This window comes from Panthera leo, chromosome C1 (assembly GCF_018350215.1).
Source record: "Panthera leo isolate Ple1 chromosome C1, P.leo_Ple1_pat1.1, whole genome shotgun sequence".
In the NCBI taxonomy this organism is placed as follows: domain Eukaryota; kingdom Metazoa; phylum Chordata; class Mammalia; order Carnivora; family Felidae; genus Panthera; species Panthera leo.
In genome coordinates this window covers 113,885,622-113,901,742 of record NC_056686.1, presented here as the reverse complement: position 1 = coordinate 113,901,742, position 16,121 = coordinate 113,885,622, and the positions used below count along the sequence as shown (strand labels likewise).

Genomic DNA, 16,121 nt, shown 5'->3' with positions numbered 1-16,121 from the left:
TTTTATTATTATTTGTATGTTTATTTATTATTTTTTGAGAAAGATAGTGAGCAGGGGAGGGGAAGAGAGAAACAGGGACAGAGGATCTCAAGTGGTCTCTGTGCTGACAGAAGAGAGCCCGATGTGGGGCTTGAACTCACCAACCACGAAACGAAGTCAAGCGCTTGACTGACTGAACCACTCAGGCGCCCCTTGTTATCATTTTTTTCATCACGATAAGTTACTCTTTAATCCCGGTTGCCTATTTCCCCCACCCCCCACCCACCTCCCCTCTGGTACCCACGAGTTTGCTCTCTAGAATTAAGAGGGGGAACTTCTTTATTTTATTGTTTTCTTTCTTTAAGTCCGTGGATTCTGCCAGAGACAACAGAGCATAAATATGTGCGGAGGAAATTTTGAAACATCCTCTTGCCTGCAGGAAATATAACTTCTTAGAAAAGGAAATGGTTTTGTTTGGGAAAATACCTTGATAAGCTTTGGGGAGGAAAGGGGAAGCCGGAGGGTGTGAATGTTGGCAGGAAGCAAGTAAGCATGGGAAAAGTTCAAGGGCTCTGCTTCAGCACATTGGCAGACAGGGTGCTCAGTGAGTGAGGGAAAGAGGCTGTGGGGATGCTGAGAGAGAAGCTTGTGTGCAAAGGTAGGAAAAGTAGGCATTTGGAAGCCAGCTTCCCTACAGAAAGAAGCAAGTAGGAAAAGGCAAGTGGAAGGTTGACCAGAGGAGATTTTATTTTTTTACCTTTTTAAAGATATTTTTTAATGTTTACTTATTTTGGGAGAGAGAGAGAGAGAGAGAGAGAGAGAGAGAGAGAGAGAGAGAATCCCAGGCAGGCTCCACACTGTCAGTGCACAGCCCCGGTGGGGCTTGAACTCATGACTGCAAGATCATGACCTTAGCCAAACTCAAGACTCAGACGCTTAACCCTCTGAGCCACCCAGGCGGCCCCCCACAGGACATTTTAAATCAGAGGCAGCTTGACATTGAATTTGGAGAGTTTTGCACAGCTGTGGAGATATCTGTCCCCTCCTCCACACTGCCTCACCTCGAGCCCAATAAAGTCTACAGCACACACGGGTGCCACACTTTATTTTTGTTGCATTTGTCTTTTATGTCCTGTCATTTTATCTTTTATAATATATGGAGAGGGGAGTACCTGCCTGGAGTGAGGCAGTGCAGGAAGAAGCAGCATGTACAAGAGAGCGAGACATAAAGAGATTACATTAGGAGGAAGTGGGGGAATTTGAGGCCCAGGAGTCTGTGATATGATGCCAGCTGGACTTCTAAGAAATTACGGAGAATTTAGACTTTTTCTGGCTTGGGATTGGTCCGTCTGATTCTACTTAGATGTCAAAGTACCAGGATACCCATAAGGACCTCTGTGTTACAAGTAAATTAAAATTAATGATGGTTTTATGCACTTTGCCGTTGATTTGCCTTACTTGTCTGCCCACACCAGAGATCGGTAGCCCACCAAAATCAGGTTCAGGGCTCAGAAGAGACACACTGTCTTTCACACTCTGATGTTCATGGGAAATCCTCATAACAATGAAAGCCTGCTAAGAATACAAGTGCCAGCTGAAGCATTCTCTGTCAATACGCTGATTATTGGTAACCATTTTTAGTCTAACACACATACAGGGCAGCACGGTTAGAGGAGGAGAGGCATAAACTTTGAACCTAAGTGTGTCTGCCCCAAACTGCATTCATTGTTTACCAACTGTGTCTCCAGGTGATCTAAAAATAAATTAAAAGAAAAAAAATGAAAACCTTAAAAGTATCACTCGAATCACTCGCTTTGAAAAGAGAGATGCGTCTTAGTCACATCTACCAGCCCAAGAGGATCCGTATCCAGTAGGCCCTTCAGACATCCCAAGGGGTTGTTTTCTTGCCAACACAGAGTCAAACACAATGAGAAAGAAAAGCAGCTTGCAAGTCTTTCTTTTTTCTTTTTCTTTTGAGGAAAAAGGACGTTGGGAAATATATCCACTTCAACTTTTTTTCTACTCCCCTCTACCTTCCATCCTTGTGACCAACTTGACAAAAGTTTATCGTTGGCTGTTTGCATTGCTGAAAATAAGTGTTGTACCATGGAGCTTCAAGTTCTGTATTTTGGTAGTGAGAGGGAGGGAGGTAGGAAGGAAGGGAAGGAGGGAGGGGGGAGGAAAGGAGGACAGGGAAGGAGGTAGGAAGGAGGGAGGGAAGAAAGAAGGGAAGAAGGAAGGAGCAGAAAGATAATACTATGGGAGCACCTGGGTGGCTCAGTCAGTTAAGCATCTGACTTCAGCTCAGGTCATGATCCCATAGCTCATGAGCTCGAGCCCCACATCCAACTTTGTGGGCTCTGCAGTGACAGTTCAGAGACTGCTTGGGAGTCTCTCTCCCTCTCTCTCTCTCTCTGCCCCTCCACTACCTGTTCTTTCTTTCTCTGTCTCAAAAGAAATATAATACCACAGACAAAAATCCCTTTTAATGGTAGACACTCAAATTAGCAAGAGTGTGCTACAATGCCATTGTTTACTTACTATAAACACACAGATTTCTGAAAACATTCAGATTATTGAGAATTTTCTTACTCGACAAAGTTTGAAGCCTATCTAACTTCTGCTATAAAAGCTTCTGACTGCTATGTTAAAGGGCAACTGATTCCAACCAAGAAGCTTTCGTGATAGTGCTGGTTGTGGCTCAGAACAAGAGGCATAGACGTGTGGGCATGCTACAAAGTGACTGGCATCTGGATCTACTGTAAAGACAGAATCAACAGGATATCTGATGCACTGAATGTGGAGTTGAAGGAAAAGGAGGGGTGTGGACTCAGCAGAGAGGAGAAGCGAGGACTAAACTCCCTGTGCTCTTCTGAGGCATATGTAAGTCTTGATCCTTTGTTAACTGAGAACCCAAGGTTTAAAATTGAACACAAAGAAATCACAGAATATCACAAATGGAGCGGAACATCGAGATCGTGTGTGTCTGTGCTTCTTTATTCTGCAGATATAAAAAAGAGATCCCAGAGAGGGAACCCAATTTCCCAGAATTCCTCATGCTCGTTTCATTCCATTTTTACAAATGCAACCTTGTACGAAGTAGTACATACACACAATGACACACACAAATCATAAGGTACAGCTGGGCAATCACACAACATGCTCACACTCAACCAATCGGCACTGAGATCGAGAACATCAACAGTACCTGAAAAGTCCCCTCAGCCCGCCTCTCCCAGGTTTCTATCTTCCCTCCAAAGTAATAGGCAATTTTGCCTGCTTTGGAACTTAAAAATTTTAAATAAAAGCATACGGTATATCTTTTATTCAAAATTACTTTCTTGAGATTCATGCATATTGTAAAGTGTGACTGTAGTTCATTTACTTTCACTGTAACAGTTTGCTCCATAAATAGACAATGTATTAATCCAGTTTACTTTTAACAGACATTTGAGCTGATCTCCCTCTCTCTCTCTCTCTCTCTCTCTCTCTCTCTCTCTCTCTCAGCTACTATGGTTAGTGTTGCTATAAATATTTTTGCGTATGTTGGGGAACTATTTTATTCCTTACCTAGAGTTATGTGACATTATCAATTATAACTTCATCTCCCTTCCCATAACACAATGGCTTCACAAATACATTATTATTTGATGATCTGGCTTTAGCACATGATTCCCTAGGAAAGTTGGCATCAGCTACATTTTATGAAAACAAAATTTGTGTCCTTCTCAAAGATGTGATTTCTGCCAACTGTTGTTCTTAAAGATTCTCTAAAAGGTGGCAGAATGCCGTCCTTACCTCAGGATAATTGACAGCTAAAGAGTGTTTCGACACATATAAGTCTTGTAATGAGTCATTTAGTTACTCAAGCATGGCTCTAAGTTAAAACAAAACAAAAAACAAAACAGAACAAACAAAAAAACAAAACAAAACAAAACAAAACATGGAAGAGTGAATGCTATTATTCCAAAGGGAGACGTTAGAAATTACAGGAATACAGAAATACAGAACAGAAATGATAGGAATAACAGTCATGTAATAACAATAATGAGGATGTGAGTTATAATTATCGAAGTCAGTAGCATGGTACGGTGGTTAATAGAATGGGAGCTCCTTGGTTAGACTCTTAACCTTCACTTTCTAGCTGTATGAACTTGTTCTACCTCAGTTTTATCATCTGTTGGATACAGAGAATAATAGCACCTATTTCAGAAGCAATTGATTAAATGGGATAACATGTGTAAAGGACCAAGAACTGTGTTCGAAATATGGAAAGCGTTAGACATGTATTAAGAGCCACTGTTATCATTCTTCCTGAGCATGTACCTACATTATCTCTAAGTCCTTTGACAACCTCTCAAGATAGCTATCACTATCCTTAAACTTACATAATGTGCCTTTTTTCTGATGTCATATTTAATTTTGTGGTCTTTGTGGTTAATAAGTTTTCTTTTCTTTTTTTTTTTAAGGTATCTTGTATCCTATGTCATTAATTTGCTTTTTGGAGTGCCTCCCTTTACTGGGCACTTTCCATTTGTGTTTTCTCCATGCATCAAGTGCAAATCTAGCTAGAATTTTCTTATAGCCTGGTTTACAGATTCAGTTATGAAGGCCAATATAGGTTAAATAACTTACCCAAGGCTTTACAGCTTATTAAGTAACCAAATTGGTGTCTTCTTTTCTGCCAGTGGTCTTTTGCTATTTCTTGCTGCCCCCTGTGGCTTAATGGAAAAATTAAGTCTTCCATGAATTTGACTATTGTGAGCTGGTCTTAATACTCTGAGTTAGTTGGATATTGATGTTCTAGATCCTCATTTTTGGACCACAGCAACAAAAAGGGCTTGCCCAAATTATCAAGCCAAATTTTGATTTCCGATTTTGGTGATTTAAAATGTCATAACTAACAGAAAACAACAACAACAACAACAAAGGAATGCATATAATGCCATGGATATTCCCTTCTTTTCTGTGCAGGATTTTTAAGCTATACTGAAGCTCATATCAGTTATAATTTAAAAATAGTTAATAGTAAACTAAGAGATTCTAATTCTGGTAAAGCTGAGTAAGTGAGTCGTCAATGTGTCTCTCACTAAATGCAACCAAAATTCTGAACTGAACGTATCAAGAAACAATCTGAGGAATCCAAAAAATAAATAATAGATGAAAGATTATGGTAAAAGAAAAATGATTTTTTGAGCAATTATTGAACTAATAGTAAGTTTCCCTTTTTATTTCCTTTAGCTTTTTCCTAGCCTGGAATCAAAGACCACATGCTACTTAGAGTCTGCATGTGGCCAGAAAGAACCTCAGAAGAATCTCTCTGTGCAAGATGTGGGACAGGAAGCATTTATAGGGCAGATAAAATAAGAGAAAGCCCACTAACTTTTCATTGTTGTTCTCTCCCGAGCTGGTCCCTGGGCAATCGCACAGTGGCACACAAGCAGAAGTAACCAGAAAGACACCTACAATTCCAAGAAAAAAGTTATTGGTGGTCTGTCTAGAGACAGCCATAGCCACAGAAAGTTCATGACAGAATAAGAAGATTATGTCCAGGTTTTTCTTTCAGAAGGTCAGAACACAGATCCCCTGGTGCAAGGAAGTTTCAAGGAAATCAGAGACAACTCAAGAAGATGACCCCTTATAGTTGTGTATGAAGTCCTGAACTCCTCCTAAATCTGGGCATGCCTCAATCTATCCAACACACCAAATAGTTTGGAAACTGAACTAAAGCACTGACCACTACTCAGGTCCTGGACTGGCCATCGAGCGGTCATATGGAAAAGACCTAAATAAAATTACTTTTATTTAAATTACTTTTATTTTCAGGTTCTGAAAACTGACCTGACATTGGCAATAGAGTCCTCAGGTATGTAAGCTGCTGAACATAACGTGGTCAGTTGTCTACTAAAGCATAACAATCAGGGCGCCTGGTTGGCTCAGTCAGTTAAGTGTCTGACTCATGGTTTCGGCTCAGGTCGTGATCTCAGTTTCATGAGTTCGAGCCCCTTGTGAGGCTCCATGCTGCCAGTGCAGAGCCTGCTTGAGATTCTCTCTCTCTCTCTCTCTCTCTCTCTCTCTCCTTCTGTTTCTGCCCCTCTCCTGCTCACGCCATCTCTCTTTCTCTCAAAATAAATGGATAAACTTAAAAAAAAAACATAAAGATCAACATTATCATTAGGACTCTGAGACTCATAACATAGTAACCAAAACACACAGATGTGATGTGATCCTTAACTTCTCAACATATGACAGCACAGGAAATCTGGATTCTTGCAAAAGGAAAAAAAATAATAAATAACTAATGTTGACTCTGAGGTGACATAGATGTTGGAATTGTCAGGAAAAGACTTTGAAGCAGCCATTGTTAACATGATCTAAGAAGTAAGGTTGAGTGCTTTTGAAACAACTTAAAAGATCTAGGACCTCAGAATAAAAGGTAGAAAATAGAAAAAGAAATAAAATAGAAAATTTACAAATAAAAAACATAATAACACAAAAATAAAAAAAAAGTATTGGATAGACTCAGTAGCAGATGGAGATACCAGAAGAAATAATTTACTAATTTAAGGATACATCAACAGAAATTTAAAAATATTAATAAAAGTGGTGGGGGGGGGGGAGAATGAAAAAATTAACAGAGCCTCAGGGACCTGTGAGATAAAACCAAATATCTGGGGTTTATGCCATCAGAGTCCCAGAAACAGGGGACAAAAAGCAGGAAAGCAGGCTTGTAGAAAAAAAATTAAAACAATAATGTCTGAAATAAGATGACAAATATATAAATTAATTTTGTTTACTGTTTTTTTATTTATTTTTGAGACAGAGAGAGACACAGCATGAGCAGGGGAGGAGCAGAGAGAGAGGGAGACACAGAATCTGAAGCAGGCTCCAGGCTCTGAGCTGTCAGCACAGAGCCTGATGCAGGGCTCAAACTCACAAACTCTGAGATCAGGACCTGAGCCAAAGTCGATGCTTAACCGACTGAGCCACCCAGGTGCCCCGTATATATAAATTAAAAGGTGCAAAAATGTCAGTGAATCCCAAGCAGGACAAATTCAAAAATATACATCACCTGAATACTTTTTAAAAAAGATTTAAAAATATTTAAAAAGCTAAAGAAAAATAAAGCATTAGTTATGGGGAAAAATAATTCAAATGGTTGTGGATATCTCAAAAAAAAGCGAATAAGGTCTAAAAATAGTAAAAAAAGCATTTAAAAAAACTTTTATTAATGTTTATTTACATTTAGAGAGACAGAGCATGAGAGGGGGAGGGGCAGAGAGAGAGGGGGACACAGAATCCGAAGCAGGTCCCAGGCTCCAAGCTGTCAGTACAGAGCCCGACACAGGGCTCAAACTCACAAACCACGAGATCGTGACCTGAGCCAAAGTTGGACGCTCAACTGACTGAGCCACTCAGGCACCCAGTAAAACAACATTTTTAAAGTAGTGAAAGGAAAGAGCTGTGAATCCAGATTCTAGATCTCTCAGAAAAATATCATTAAGGAATAAAGGGGTAATGAAGAAATTCTCCGATAAAAGAAGGGTGATAACGTTGGTCAGCAGCCGATCAGCCTTATAAGAAATGCTAAAGGAAATTGTTCAAGAGAAGGGAAATTGTACTAGATGGAAGTTTGGACCTTCCAGACTGAAGGAAGACCTACAGACATGTAAATGGTTGGTTGCATGCACAAAGAACTAGGGTTCTCCTCTTACGTTCTGTAAAATTTATATGGCACTTGAAAGCAAAAATTACAATATTGTTGGCTATGTAGACATAATAGGAAAGGCAACTACAGCATACAAAGCGGAGGGCACAAAAACCTCTGTGCTGGTAAGGTTTTAACATTCCATCTACCCGTCACTTGAAGGAATAAACTATGAATTCAAAGTAGACTGTGAAACATGAAGTGTGTGTATTATAATCTTGAGAGCAACTGCTAAAAAGTAAGCAGAGAGAACGCCAAACACCTAATTGGTTAAGAAGACATAGCAAATACTATTAAAATCATACAAAATTAGGGCACCTGGGTGGCTCCGTTGGTTAATCGTCCAACTCTTGATTCCAGCTCAGGTCATGATCTCATGGTTCATGGGATGGAGCTCTGTGTTGGGCTCTGTGCTGATAGCACGGAGCCTGCTTGGGATCCTCTCCCTCTCTTTATCCACCCCCCCCTACTTCGCCCCCACTCAGATACACTCTCTCTCTCTCTCTCTCTCTCTCAAAATAAACAAACTTAAAAAGATACAAAATACGATGTAAATGGAAACCACAGAAAAACAGACAGAGGAAACAAAGAAAAAGCAAATAATGACAGCATCCACTTAAATCTAAATATGTCAAATGTTGTGTTAAATATAAACGGTCTAAACACCAAATAATATGTCCTAGTGGATAAATAAAATGAGGAAATTATACCCTGTTTCCAAGAAATTCACTACCAATGTGAGAGTAAAAGGCTAGAAAATGATACACAATGTAAACACTAATAAAAAAGAAATAGAAATGATGGGAGATAATTTCCCTGGGTGTCTTGCAATCTAGGCACTGACTGATCTTTGTTACAAACTATTTTTTTCAGGATTTTTTCAATAGTCAATGGTCTTGGAAGTAAGCACCGTACCTTACTCTGAACCAAAAGGCAGGTTTATTGTAGCCAATTTTAAACTTTTTTAAAAAAACTGTTTATTTATTTTTAAGAGGGAGAGAGAGAGTGTGTAAGGAGGAGAGAGGGGCAGAGAGAAAGGGGACAGAGGATCCCAAGCAGACTTTGTCCTGACAGCAAAGAGCCCTATTTGGGTCTTGAACTCACAAACCACAAGATCATGACCTGAGCCAAAATAGAATGGTTAACAAACTGAGGCACCAAGGTGAACTCCTGTCTTTTGTTTGTTTTTTTTTTCAACTTTTTTTTTAATGTCTTCCAATTTTGAAATGAGAGTGTCTCCACTCAGACTTCCTCACCTTTACCCAACCTGCTGCTTATGCATGAGTCCCCTGGTTCCCCTCACATTTCCCTGTGGGAATGGGGCCTTGGGAACCTGAATCTAATCCTCTGGATCCTGCTATTTCTGTGAGGCATAAATTGCCCTCAGGCTCTGACTCAATACCGTGTCCTCCATCAACAGTCATGGAACTGCGACAGGCTGTTAACTTGCAAGTAAAATAAAGTCTCAGACTCTCACAGCTCTTGACGTGGAGTGCCTACATTAGTATGAAACAAAGCATACTTCAGAACAAGAAAAATTCGGGATAAAGAGACATATATTACATAATGACAAAGTGCCTGTTCAGTAAGATCCGAAATGCCTAGATACGGAATAACAGAGCCTCAAAATACATGAAAAAGAATCCGTAAAACTAAAAAGGGAAAGTGGACAGGTGTGCAAGTATAGTTGCAAACACCAGTATTCGTCTCTCATTAACTGTATATATTTATATATTATAGATAGATAGATAGATGGATAAATAGGTTCATAGATAGATACAAATATATAAACTACTAGAAAAGATACATAAGAACCGGAGAACACCAACAACCATTTGGAACCTGACATTCATAGAACACTCCATATAACAGCGAAACACAAATTATTATCAAGTGTACGTGGAACCTTCACAAAGATAAACCATATCCTGGGTTATAAAATATCTTTAGTACATTTAAAAGACTCAAAGTCGTACTTCAAGTATACCGCCTGATTATAATAAAATTAAGCTGGAAACTAATAGCAGGAGGAGAAATGGAAAATCTCCAAATATTTGGAAGAAAAACAACACATGTCTCCATAATCCACCAGTCAGGAAGAGGAGTTGGGGCAGGGGGTGCGGGGTGGGGGATGTGACTGGAATTATAGAGCCTAAACAGATGATCAATTTTGTTGTACAGAAATGTAAACATTTATAACAAAAAAGGTTAGGTTAAGAACCATAGCCAGTGTAGACAAAAAGGCAAAAAATATATTCATCACTGACAAATTTATTTTTTAGCTGGTAGCTCTATCACTTTGTATGGACTTCTGAGTCTCTATAGAGCACAGTATACAGACATCACCCCACTGGAATTGGCCAAAGGAGCGATCTTCCAGGGCTATAATGCAGCTTTAACTGATTACAAGCCGACCCAAACGCCTAAAGTAAATTGAAAATGACAATGTTAATCATCAAAATATCGGTGCACTGAATACACCTGTGAAAGCACCCATTACTCTCACTGCAGAGACCTTATTTATGTATAAAGTAATAAGAATGGAGGCGCTTGAGAAAACAGAATACACTGCTTACTAGCTTCCGATCCCAAACTATTCTATAAAATCCGTGAGCCTTAGCTTCTTCATTTTAAAAATGGGGCTAATGGTAGTAACTATTTCACTGAGCTGTAGGAAAGAGAAAATTAAATCTGTATCAAATGGTTAGAACAGGGCCTGAAACAGTAAGAAGTCAATATGTGTTGGCTATTATGGTAAGCTGAATAATGCCTATCAAATATGTGCATTGACCGATGTTAATCAAGGATATGCGACTTTTCATGGTAGAAGGGACTCTGCAGATGTGATTAGGGTAAGGATCTTGAGATTATCCTGAATTGCCAGGGTGGGCCCAGTGTAAGGGCAAGGGTCCTTTCTCGTAAATGAAAGAGGGAGGTCTGAGGGCCCGAGTCAGAGAGGTCAGAAGATGCTATGGTCTTCAATATGAAGTAAAGTGCAAGCACAAAGGAATGAATGAGGTGACCCCTGGAAGCTGGAAAAAGCAAGGAAATGGATTTTCCCCAGGAGACTCCAGAAGGAGCACCGCCCACTGACTCCTTGATTTTAGCCCAGCGAGACCCGTTTCAGACTTCTGAACATCAGTACTACAAAATAATAAATTTGAGTTGTGTTTAGCCACTGTCCATGGTGGTTTGTTGCAGCATCAATAGGGAAATCATATATTTATTTAAAGCAAAATAAGTTATTTCTCATTTTATTTCAATTTATACAACTGATATTTTACCACTTTCCAAATACTCTTTCAAATCCTCTGTTATTTTTCTTGCAGAAAATAGACACTTTGAGATCATCCATAAAGGTGTTCTGTGTGGTGATAGAAATTCAGACTTGGAGTTGACCAAACTTGGATTCAAATCCTGACTCCCAACACGTACCAGCCCTGTGACTTGAACATATTACCTGATTTTGGGTTCCTGTTTCCTTATAACCAACACAGGGATTAAACTCTTGTCAGTCCACAGGGCTGTTATGAAAAATAATTAAGATACTGTCACAGATCATTTAGTGCACACCCTTAATTAGTAGTCATTAATGAGAATTATTAATACTAATGCTTATCCAACACCCTCACTTTCTAGATGAGAAAACTGACCCCCAGAGAAGGCAGATGTCTTGCCCGAGGCACACAGCCATTTCCTGGTATATGTCTTATAGCCCGTAAGACAAGTGCAAGCTTCTCATAAAGTTGACTGTTTCTGAGTATCTGTAATTTGTCTTATTTTTCCTTTAGGAAACTTTGAGGAGACAAGCCGAGGTTGACACTAGTAGGTTGTGGATCCCCAATGTCCCCTTGTAGAAATCACTGTTCCGAGTTCTCATGGCAAATTCACATTTCTCTTTTCCAATCTCCTTTACCATATGACAAACATTCTCTTCAAATTTCAATTCAAAAACAGCTCCAAGTAAAGCTGCCTCCTTTCCCCTTGCGAAAATAAAGGTCTCCTATTTTCATCCCCTTCAAGTGTCTTCTTCTGAAGTAATGAGTCACATGTCAAATGACAACATGATACGCTCCCAGGTATGAAATCATGCTTCCTTAGACCTTTTGTGCTGACGAGGTGGTAGGAAGAACTGGGAGTGGGCCCAGTTGGACCAGGATTCGCTGCTGTTTGCCACCTGGTGGACACTTGCTATCACTGCAAAATAATTTCAAATCCTTGCTTTTAAAAGCATCTCTGATCAATAACCTTAACTCCTTGGTTATGTTTTCTGCCAGCAAGTAGAGATCTACTGATAGGAGGACAGTTATAAGTACATGTGATTATCCTTACTTTGGGAGAAAAAAATCTATATTCAGTAAGTAATTAGTTGCCTGGCAGTTACAATTTCTTAGATGTTCTCAAAGAGACTCTAAATACTACCCAGTGGATCACTATCACTGAAATCTGCATTTCTTGTAACTTTAAATAAAAAATTTTTACCCATTGAGGGGCACCTGGGAGGCTCAGTTGGTTAGGCGGCTGACTTTGGCTCAGGTTATAATCTCACAGTTTGTGAGTTCGAGCCCCGCATTGGGCTCTGTGCTGACAGCTCAGAGCCTGCAGCCGCTTTGGATTCTGTGTCTAACCTCTCTCTCTACCCCTCCCTTGCTCACACTCTGTCTCTCTCTGTCTCAAAGGTAATAAACATTAAAAAAATTTTTTTTAATGTTACCTATTGATTTTTTTTAATTATTTTATATCCTCCGGTAGAACCAGAGTGTTCAGAGTATAGATAGATAGATATAGATATAGATACAGATATAGATATAGATATAGATATAGATATAGATATAGATATAGATATAGATATGGATATAGATATATAGATAGAGATAGAGATAGAGATAGAGATAGAGATAGAGTTAGAGATAGACACCAATCTCCTTAAAAAGCACAAACTAGCCCTGTCACCCTTGTCCTAGATCCTCTTTATGTGTCCATCCTCATTTTTCATCATTATTTTCAAACTTCATTACATGCATCCTCCATAGGTTCCAATAGCTAGAGTATACAATTTGTAATTGCCTACTACAGACTGAATGTTTGTAATTCCCCCCAAAATTCGTATCTCGAAACTTAATCCCTCATGTGATGGTATTTGGAAATGGGGTCTTTCCAATTTAATCACTATGGAGGCAATTAGGTAACAAGAGTAATCGTGAGGGGATTATTGCCCTCCTAAGAAGAGATAACTAAACAAGAGTGTTTGCTTCCTCTCTCTCTGCTGTCAGCCACATGAGACTACAGCAATGTGTCCATCTGCAAAGCAGGAGGAGGGCGCACACCAGGAGCCAAAACAGCCAGCACGTTGATCTTGGACTTCCCAGCCTTCAGAAATGTGAGAAATAAATGTCTGTTCCTTAACCAACCCAAGGGACAGTATCGTGTAAATACAGCCCCAGCCGAGTAGGACGGTTTCTGTATTGAGCCATACTCTCCCATGCTTCTCTTCCTTTGCATGTCCTAGTTCCTCTTCATGGGTGACCTTTCCCCTGCTTGTTTTAATGCCACATCTTATTTAGTCCAATATATCTTTCAACATGTAATCACTAGGCAAAACTTAACGAGCTATTTTGCACATGCTTCTTCAGACGAAGTTTTCAAAATCCAATGTACAGTTTTACACTTACAGAACACTTTAATACAATTAAAAATGTATTGTCATAGTCACATCAGACACCTTTTAAATGCCCAATAGCCACATGGGGCCACATCAGACAGAACAGCTCTATATAATCTGGGACAGACTCACCTTGACATGGGCATCATTTAAACAAAGATGATAGTGTCACCATATAGAAATTTGTCAAATTGGTTTCTGTGTCAAAAGAATGATCTTATTCAATTTAAGCATTTATTGGGTACCACAGTCAATGGAGAGGGCCGACCAGAGTTGAGACAGTATCTTCTTCCTCTGTAAATCCCTTACTTTTATACCTAGCAAATTCCATGACTTTTTCCACTTAGTGGAAAAGATTTGAATCTTGCTTTTTTTGGAGGAAACAGAAAGCAGCCGCTGGTCTCCCAGTCTGGTCGAGAGGGCACCCTCAGTGTGTCCACACATCTTTCATAGCAGTATGTTATCAGTGGATTCATTGATTTATGCTCTAATCGCCTGTTGGCTTGGCAGTTTTTCCCATGTGGTGGTGTTTTCCTTGAGGTGTAGACTAACTGCTCCTTCTCTGCATGCTCAGTGCCATAGCCACTCCTGGCACAGAGCTGTGTGCTAGTAACTGTTCAATGAATGGATATAAATCCCTTTAATAGGTCTCAGTTAGGTAACAGTTACTAAAAAGTGTCCAAAAGGATGGGATTTGAACTCAAGACAATGGGGAGAAAATACTGCTGCCTTAACCCCATCTGAAACTTTGTTTTACTTATCATGTTTGTTGAAAATACACTTTTGAGACTTTATATAATATATCATGAAGGTGTTTGTGCCACATCCCATTGAAATTCTAACCTCTTTGGAAAGGGGGGGCTGCTTTTCAAGACATTAGTTATTGTTAAATGTGCTTATTGACAGTGACAGGCAGCTGGAGGTAAGTTCTTTGGGAGCAGAACAACATGGGGAGGAGGGACTCGAAAAGACCATACAGAGAACAGAATATGAAAAAGCAAAAGTAGCAAAATAATAGAAACAAGTATAACATCACAGCTTTGCTTATCAGTATATCTTCCTCCTGCTCGAGGACCTAAAATGGATTATTTTGTTAAAATACAGACATGGATTCCATTAAATCCGAATTGAAATCCAATTTCTTCCATTTCTGAGGTCTCTGAATGAGGGAAAGTTATTCATACTCTCTGAGCTTCATCTTTCATAACGGAAAAAAGGGGGACACATTGTGTGCTTTGCAGGGTTGCTTTGGACTATGATACACACATGATGCATGCCTTACATGATGTTGGAGTCACAGCAGAAACTCAATAAATGGTACAGTATAAATCCCTTCTGCCCTGTGCTCAAGGCTGTTCATGATGTGCTCAGCAATCTATCTGATATTTATTCCAACTTCTTGCCAACAATAGATGCTAACATCCATTCCTTGTGTGTTCTTCATGCATTTGACCACCCGAACTTTCCACATGCTATTCCTATATCAAATGTGTTGAGCAGATTACTCCCAAGCTTTCCAATAAACACACAATTGTGGGTGATTTTAGAGAAAGCATGTAGGTTGGGGTGTTCATTGCATTTTGAGGTGGAAAAGAAGGGGAACATTTCCTTGTTAATTGGATTTTGGAACCCACACACTTTGCCAACTAAAATGTCTGGCTAATTATATGCACAGAAAGTTCAGAATATTCCACATTTATTGGGGGCCTTCTATGTATGAGGCTTAGAGCTGTTTTGCCCACCATCTCTGTCATTTCAGGGAGGAAAGTTAACAGTTAAAAATAGTTGTTTTTCTACAATCCCTTTCAATTTCACCTGATTTAAGTTCCGAATGCACTTAAACGGTATGTGCAGCCTCAGCACAGGGATATATCTACTGTCCAAAAGAAGTAGACTACATTCCAAGAAACTCTGACATCAACGCGCAGGAAGAAAATGTCCCCGAGGTTGAATTACAACTGCCGGATGTAAGGCTGAAGCATAGAGATCCTGCAAGGGCCCTGCTTTTTTTATTAAGAAATCTGCTGATGGAGTTTGGTTTGGCCTGAGCTTGAGCTCGGCGCTCATAATATCCTGTTCCACCTCAAAATCAAATACAAGTCAATCAAAAATTATTTTAGGCCTGCACTCTGTGCAGTTGTTAGGAAGGCATGATGCAGGTGCAGTTGAATCTGACAATGTGTCCGCCAAGCTGGCCCCATTCCCCCAGCACGGCTGAAAGGACAACTCCATGCACAACATCAACTTATCCGCATTTGGGGTATTCGTGTACTTGGGGTTGTCCACCACAATTATCAGCCTCCCAGGAGAGCCATGTGGTAATGTGGACACACTCCGTTCCATCACCAGTTATGTTTATTAAATCAATAGCCCACTAGCAAAACACGTTTCCTAACTTCTATAGGGTCTTGGTTATTGTTGCTATTAGAAAAATACATTTTTTAGGATTTACTAAAAACCTTTCTAGCTTCTGAGTCAAACTTCTTTTTTATAAATTTTTTTTAACGTTTATTTATTTTTGAGACAGAGAGAGACAGAGCATGAATGGGGGAGGGTCAGAGAGAGGGAGACACAGAATCTGAAACAGGCTCCAGGCTCTGAGCTGTCAGCACAGAGCCCGACGTGGGGCTTAAACTCATGGACCGTGAGATCATGACCTGAGCTGAAGTCGGCGCTTAACCGACTAAGCCACCCAGGTGCCCCTTCTGAGTCAAACTTCTGACAAGTTTAACACATTTTATAAATACATTAAACAGCTGAGGAAATCATCAC

General features: G+C 39.8%; 1 long non-coding RNA gene across 3 annotated transcripts in view; it reads right to left on the bottom strand.

The window, feature by feature from the left end:
• Positions 1 to 4,615: 4,615 nt before the first annotated feature.
• Positions 4,616 to 16,121, bottom strand: part of LOC122227634 — a 40,335-nt gene continuing 28,829 nt past the window's right edge. For 2 of the 3 annotated variants that reach the window (XR_006206169.1, XR_006206167.1), the window contains 2 exons: positions 11,148 to 11,211; positions 5,239 to 5,441 (listed from right to left, as the gene is read on the bottom strand). This is a non-coding gene — a long non-coding RNA (uncharacterized LOC122227634). Of the gene's footprint in view, positions 4,701 to 5,238; positions 5,442 to 11,147; positions 11,212 to 16,121 lie in introns of those variants that run through there. The other variant, XR_006206168.1, reaches the window with a different exon arrangement.